We start from the raw sequence: 5,611 nt of genomic DNA, 5'->3' as shown, positions 1-5,611 counted from the left end.
GGCACGTGCGCTCGCAAGAAAGACAGAGACAGAGAGATAGAAAGCGAAAAATCACCCCCAGGGGGGATGGCCATGCCACAATCCCTTCTCCTCCGTTCTCCTCTCGGGATCTTAGACACCCACACACACGCGCCCGGCGTGAGTTTAAGCCACTGGGTCCGGGACGTGAACCGCGGTCGACTACATGGGAGTCCAGTGACATAGCCATTACACCAACTGCTGGTCCTCCAAGAATATTTCAGCAGATCTATAAGTTGTATACATAAATTCTAAATGAATTCATAGCCTATTGTGGTGTGTTAGTTTCTGGGTTTTATATCAGAAGATTCATGTCCATGAGAGAGAGAGAAAGCAACCCCCAGCAGGGTCTTGTCACTCCCCAGTCCTTTTTCCTCCAGTTCTGCATCCCAGCAGGATCCTTGGCACACACCACCAGGCATGAAGCTGACAGGTCCAGGACTCAAACCCAGATCCACAAGGGTTCCAGGTCCCTTTGCATAGCGCCTAACTGTTGTATTCCAGGTCTGGCCCCTATTTGTTTTTTGTTTTTGTTTCCATTTTCGTTTTGTAGTTTGCTATAGGGTGCATGTGCTTCCCAGAGAGAGGAAAAGGGAGAGACTACCCCACAGAGGGGATGGCCACCCCACAGTCCCTTCTCCTCCATTCCCCCATTGGGATTTAGGGCATGCACACGAACACACGTGCCTAGCATGTTTTTTAAATCACTAGGTTCAGGACTGGGTTGTGTGGGATCTGGTCACTTTAACCACTACATCACCAGCAGCTCGCCCCCATTCTGGATTTTATTTTTCTTGGTTTTGATTTTGGTTTGGTTTGGTTTTAAGGATTATTTATTTATTTAATTCCATTTGTTATTATTATTTTTAATTTGCCCAGAGAGAGACAGAGAGAGAGAGAGAGAGAGAGAGGGAAAGCAAGAAAGCAAACCTCCAGGTCTAGGACTCGAACCATGGTTAGCCAAGTGGTAATCCAGTGCCCTTAGGCACCATGCCATCTACTGCCCTCTGCAATTCTGTTTTAAGAGAGGAAATATACTTTAAAACATATTAAAAGTAGGAACCAGCAGTTAGCATAATGGCTATGTTGCTGGACTCCCATATAGTCGACCGAGGTTTGAGTTCTGGACCTGGTGGCTTAAACTCACGCTGGGCGCGTGTGCGTGTGTGCCCCCGATCCCGCGAGGAGAATGGAGGAGCAGGGATTGCGGTGTGGCCATACTCCCTGCAGGGGAATTTCTCACTTTCTATCTCTCTGTCTCTCTCTGTCTTTCTGGCGAGAGCACGCGCCCTATAGCAAAAACCTCTCCAAAAATATATACATATTAAAAGTAGAAATAATAAAGGAATATCAACATGTATCAACATGATTGCGTCTAGTTTGGCTTTTCACATATTGGGAGTAAAGACTGTCCCTGCTGGCTTCGTATTATTTATGAAATACTTGAAAGAATTGCTCCAAACATTAAAATCATTTTTTTTTTCTTAGTTTGCTGTAGGGCACATGTGCTTGCCAGAGAGAGCGACCGAGAGCAAGAGAGAAGGAAAGTGAGAAATCACCCCCTCCCCCGGGGGGAACGGCCACGTCAAAATCCCTTCGCCTTCATTCCCCTCTCAGGATTTCGGGCACACACACACATGCATCTGACATGATTTTCAAGCTCCCAGGTCCAGGACTCAAACCACAGTTGGCCACGTGGGAATCCAGTGCCATAACCACCCCAGCATCTCTTGGCCCCACCTCTGGCAACTTTTTTTTTTTTTTTTTTGGTAGAGGATTTTGCCTTAGGGTGGGTGCGCTCTCCAGAGAGAGAGAGAGTAGAGACAGTGAGAAAGAAAGCAAGAAACACCCCCCTGGAGAGATGGTCACACCTCAACCCCTTTCCTACCATCCTCTTCCCAGGGTCTTGAGCACATATGTACACACACCCACTGTAATTTTCAAGCACCTTGTCCAGGACATAAATACCTAGGGAAAAATAAAGAAGATTTATTATTTTCCCTATTTTTCACCTCTTTTTTTGAAGGTGAGGGTGATTTTCTAGAGGGCACGTGTGCTCAAACTGTGGTCGCCATATGGAAGTCCAGCGACATAACCACTAAGCCATCTACTGGCCCCAATTTTTTTAAAAAAAAGCTTTTCTTACCTCATTGAAATAATTTAAATATTGTGCTTTATTTATTGGATGCATTTAATTCTTATCAAGATGTTTATGTTATAAGCATTTAGATATTAATAATTTAGTTCATGCATATTTCACATTTATTTTAAGCAAACTTCCTAATACAGTCTTTAATAAAAGGGACTTAGAAAAAATAAAATATAGAGCAAGGGTTTTTTTGTATACCACACAAATGACGAAATTAGTTTTTAAATTCCTCATGGGTTTTAGACATTGCTTAATACTGTGAAAGAGGCTGTCAGGCCCAGAAAGGTTGGGAAATCCTACAATAGGGTAAGGTCTTAGCAACTTGTTCCTGAGCCAGGCATAAGATTGATTTCTGGGGCCAGCAGGTGGCATGGTGGTTAAGGTACTGGACTCCCAGGTGGCTGCCCGCAGATCTGGCAGCTTGAAAATTACACAGGGCACACGTACATGCGTGCCCAAAATTCCAGAAGGAAAGTGAAGAAGAAGGAATTCTGGCTTGGCCACTGGGTCCGGGACTCGAACCGCGGTCAACTACATGGGAGTCCAGTGACACAGCCATCATGGCAACTGCTGGTCCCTTTCTTTTCCTTTCTTTTCTTTTTATTTTTTTGGAGAGGTTTTTGCTATAGGGTGTATACGTTCGCCAGAAAGACAGAGAGAGACAGAGAGACAGAAAGAGAGAAATCACCCCCCAGGGGGGATGGCCACGCCACAATCCCTTCTCCTCCATTCTCCTCTCAGGATCTTGGGCACGCACGCACACACACCTGGCATGAGTTTTAAGCCACCGGGTCCAGAACTCAAGCCATGGTTGACTACATGGGAGTCCAGTGACCCAGCCATTACGCTAACTGCTGGTCCCATTTCTAATAAAATATATAAAAGAAAATACTGATCAAACCATTTAAAACTAGTCATTTTAAAGATTTTTTAAAGAATCATTTTATTTAACTTTATTCATTTATTTATTTTAATTTTACCAGAAAGGGGCAGTGTGAGAGAGAGACAGAGAGAGAAAACAAGAAAGCAAGCCACCAGGTCCAGGACTCGAACTGTGGTTGGCCATGTGGGAGTCCAGCACCCTTAACCACCAAGCCACCTTCCAGCCCTCATTTTATAGATGTTTTTAGTCCAATTTGAATATATCATGCAAAGCACGGCTGGAGGAGAATTGCCAGGGAGTTTCTGTGGCCAGAATAACGTTGTTCATTTTAAGACTCGTGTAAAAAGCCAATTTGCAGGCTACAATCGCTTTTCTAAAACCTTCGAGAGAGCAATATTTACTTTTTCTGACCATTAAGTAGAAAAAGTTATACTTCAGTGAATGATTAACGAGAGTTTAAATAAATGTAATTATAAATGTCCAGAGAATAATATTGTGATCCTATTTAAACAGCTTGATTTGATATGAACAGTCTCATATACAGAAAAACAGACCCTGATAGAGAACGGAAAATAGCGGAAGTAATGGGAAGGAAACTAAAGGAAACTTCCATTACATTACAGTATAAGAGAAGTCATTTAACTGCATACCAAAAATCTTACTGGAGGGAATCAGCAGTTAGCGTAATGGCTATGTCACTGGACTCCCACGTAGTCGACCGCGGTTCGCATCCCGGACCCGGTGGCTTAAAACTCACGCCGGGCGCGTGTGCGTGCGTGCCCAAGATCCCGAGAGGAGAATGGAGGAGAAGGGATTGTGGTGTGACCATCCCCCCTGGGGGGTGATTTCTCGCTTTCTGTCTCTATGTCTCTCTCTGTCTGTCTGGCGAGCGCACGCGCCCTACAGTGAAAATCTCTCAAAAAAAAAAAAAAATCTTACTGGAAAAAAACCCAACATTAGAAAATAATCTAGAAGCCAGAAAGTGCTGTAGTGATTACGGTGCTGGATTCCCACATGACCAACTATGGTTCGAGTCCCAGACCTGGAGGCTTGAAAATCATTCCGGGCCAGTGTGTGTGGGTATGCATGCGTCCCCAAAATCCCAGGAGAATGGAGGAGAAGGAATTGCAGTGTAGCCATCCCCCAGAGAGTGATTTTTCAGTTTCTTTCTCTCTGTCTCTCTCCAGTAAGCACACGTGCATTATGCCAAAAACCTAAAAACGCAAAGGAAAAAATAAGAAAATAATCTATGCTGGGCCCAGCCAGTGGCATGGAGGTGAAAGTGACTGGATGCCACATGGCCAACTGGGTGGTTTGAATCCCAGACCCAGTGGCTTGAAAAATATGCTTAGGTGCGTGTGCGTGTGTGCCCCACATCCTGACAGGTGGAGAAAGGGAGGAGAAGGGACTCTGTCATGTCCATGTCCCACTGCGGGGTCCTGTCTCCCTTCTCTGTCTGTCTTCTCTCATTGGGAAGTGTGCACATACCTAGGCAATTCAAAATAATAACAACGGTAACAATAACAATGATAATAGTGGGAAAAGTCCAAACATGGGGCATTGGGACCAGCAGATGGCATAGTGCTTACATCGCTGGACTCCCACCTAGTCAACCATGGTTCAAGTCCTGGACCCAGTGACTTAAAACTCATTCCAGGCCTGTGTGCATGCATCCCCAAGATCTCAGGAGGAAAATGGTGGAGAAGGGATTGCACTGTGACCATCTTCCCTGGGGGGTGATTTCTCACTTTCTCTCTCTCTGGTTTTGTGAACACACATGCCCTATAACAAAAATCTCTCTCTTAACATAAAAAAAAAAGGAAGAAAGAAAAAGAAAAACACACTGGGCATGTGTGTGTGCATGTGCCAAATACCATGGCCATCTCCCTTAAGGGGTGATTTCTCACTTTCCTTAATCTCTCTGTCTCTTCAGTGAGTACATATGTCCTAAAGCAAAAAAAGAAAAAAGGAGGGGGTATAAATACTTCTTTTATGAAAGGTGGTAACTTTTATTAATATTTAAATGATCTCCTAAGGATAATTAAGGTAAAATATTGTTTCTAAAGAATTTTAAGATTGTCAAAAACATTAAAAGAAATTACAGTCACATAATGTATTTTAAAGAAGTGGGGCCAGCAGGTGGCGTGGTGGTTAAGGTGCTAGACATTCTCACATGGCCAACCACGGTTCGAGTCCTGGATCTGGTAACTTGCTTTCTCACTTTCCCTCTCTCTGTGTGTCTGTCCTTCTCTGGTCAAATTAAAATAAATGAGTAAATAAATAAAATTAAATAAATAATTCTTTTTTAAAATGTTGAAAAATAAAGTAGTGGGGTCAGCAGGTGACATAGTACTTAAGGCGCTGGACTCCCACATGGCCAACCAGTTTGAGTCCCCAGCCTGGCAGCTTGAAACTCACACTGCGTGCATGTGCATGCATACCACATCCCAGGAGGATGACCTAAGGGCCATATCTCATCAACTTAGTGAATTCTTTTTCTTTTCTTTTTTTTTTTTTTTTTTTTTGAGGGGTTTTTGCCCAAAAGCGCATCGCCCCCCCCG

The 5,611-nt window shown here is 43.9% G+C and overlaps 1 protein-coding gene across 1 annotated transcript in view; it reads left to right on the top strand.

Moving 5' to 3' along the window:
• The window catches only part of KLB (klotho beta), a gene marked incomplete in the record, with an annotated part of 35,652 nt that overhangs the window by 13,776 nt on the left and 16,265 nt on the right, over nt 1-5,611 (top strand).

This window comes from Tupaia chinensis, unplaced genomic scaffold (assembly GCF_000334495.1).
Source record: "Tupaia chinensis unplaced genomic scaffold, TupChi_1.0 Scaffold146907_1, whole genome shotgun sequence".
Classification (NCBI taxonomy): Eukaryota; Metazoa; Chordata; class Mammalia; order Scandentia; family Tupaiidae; genus Tupaia; species Tupaia belangeri.
The sequence above is the reverse complement of the archived record's forward strand: the minus strand, read 5'-3'. Positions and strand labels throughout refer to the sequence as shown.